General features: G+C 37.5%; 1 non-coding gene across 1 annotated transcript; it reads left to right on the top strand.

The window, feature by feature from the left end:
* The first annotated feature begins 1668 nt into the window (after positions 1-1668).
* TRNAR-UCU (transfer RNA arginine (anticodon UCU)) lies at positions 1669-1741 on the top strand. Its single transcript has one exon. It is a non-coding gene; the product is annotated as a tRNA-Arg (tRNA).
* The last annotated feature ends 346 nt before the right edge of the window (positions 1742-2087 follow it).

Genomic DNA, 2087 nt, shown 5'->3' with positions numbered 1-2087 from the left:
AATCGGTAGGCCAAGAAGAGCTTGGAAAAATTGTTGAGAAAACCTAATATATTTCATTGATTCTTGATTAAATGGTCACTATATTTGATATATGATTTTGGGAGAATAGGTCTTATTAACCAAGTTAGCTCTCAAAGGGCTTCTGGGTCACGAAATTGAAACTACATTTGGTTTCTAATTTTGGAAGAATAGGTCCTCTCGACCAAATTAGGTCTCCGAGGAATTTAGGGTCACAACATCCGTGTTGTAATGAGATAAGAAGTTTTTTCATATACTTAAAAGGGGCATGAAAGGGAATTTAGTACCCGTTGATTCTTAATGCGAGTGGTTGCGTTATTTCATGTCAAAACTATGTCCCCTGCACAAAATCCCTGCAATGTGATCATATTCTTTATCTTGGGCACATAAATTGGCTCCTTGCAAACCTTGGGCAAGACATCAATGGTAATTCTCTAGTTATTTCAGAGAGGAACTGTGTCTATGGCGTCCTAGACGTTACTAAAATGCCCTCTCCCATCCTGTTCCAAAACTAGCACCTTACCACCCCCGATCTGCACCATAGAAAACCTAAAACGGTTTATAGTTCAAAGAAATTTTCTAGCGTATGTTTATCTGGGCAGGATGTGGTAAAGATTATAGCTACAAAAATATATTGCAGTATTCAGAATGCCATTTTGGAACAGAGTAGATTGGGTCATGCACCGTTTTTAACCATTTTTTAATCAGATAATTTGGCAGGGACTCGACAATTCAATTGGTTGGATGAAATGGCCTATTTTTGGAGCTCCGGATCAGATTGTCGGAATCTGTGTCCTAAGAAACATAGATTGCTACTGGGCTGGCACAACACGAGGAAATAGTGTTGCAACTTACTTGGCATGTTATCAGAATGCCGCAGTATACATTTCGGCACATTTTCTTTTTCAATATGAATCTTATCTATCCATGCCCATGTAGAATGATCTACGATCTCTCGAGGGTCAAACCATCTTTTAAAAAAAATTAAAAGGTCATACAAGTATTCAGTTTTGATAAAAGCATTGTTAAGGCTTCGACAGAGCGCAGGAATTAATTAGTTGGAGCCATTTGTGAGCATTAATTAAGAACATTGAGTAGCAACGAAGACGAGTTCGTGAGGAATAGGTGGGTACAATCTGCATTGAATTTTTTTGTTAAATCTCATTAGATTCTCACACAGAGTTTCGTGGGGATGTGTTGTTGTATCGGGTTTTGTAGGTGGGATGCTGCAGTGCGGCTGACATCATCCCCAAAGAAAAATAAAAAACCAAAATAAATTATGAAAAATGTAGAAATTTGTTGCAATTTTTTTGTACGATCCGAACTAATATTAGTATTGATCCTATATGTCACTGTTATGTAATTACATAATAATAGATAGAGGGATAATAAATCATACAATGAGGATAACAAATCATACAATGAGTACTAGAATTGAAATTCATACAATGAGGGATAATAAATCATACAATGAGGATAATAAATCATACAATGTCAAAAATGTTAGTGTGTGAGAGATTTGTCCACTGCACAGTGTAGTGAATTGATTGTTCTGCCGGGTGAACATCAGGAGCAACCAGAGAACCCCAACCAACGCTCAGACTTATATGCTTCATTCTCGAATATTCTCAGAAGGGATAAAAATGTATGGCGCCCGTGGCCTAATGGATAAGGCGTCTGACTTCTAATCAGGCGATTGTGGGTTCGAGTCCCACCGGGCGTGTTCCTTTTGGGTCTGGACTGCGAAGCTTGTAATTAAGAGCCACACGCTCAAACGAAAGTATCTGGTAAACGAATTATTAAGTGTACAATTGGTAAATATTTTTTGTAAGGAAGAGCCACACGCTCAAACGAAAGTGTCTGGTAAACGAATTATTAAGAGTATTTTCACGAGGACGACCTTCAAAATTAGTAAACTTATTATATTTTATTACGGTGAAGGTGAATAGAGAATTTGTTGACGTAATTACGGTGAAGGTGATTAGAGAATTGGTTGACGTAATTACGGTGAAGGTGAAGGTGATTAGAGAATTGGTTGACGTAATTACGGTGAGATTCGATATTAGAAT

This window comes from Pinus tabuliformis, chromosome 3_2 (genome assembly GCF_031772625.1).
Source record: "Pinus tabuliformis cultivar Carrire ecotype Pingquan chromosome 3_2, CPIR1, whole genome shotgun sequence".
In the NCBI taxonomy this organism is placed as follows: Eukaryota; Viridiplantae; Streptophyta; class Pinopsida; order Pinales; family Pinaceae; genus Pinus; species Pinus tabuliformis.
The sequence above is the reverse complement of the archived record's forward strand: the minus strand, read 5'-3'. Positions and strand labels throughout refer to the sequence as shown.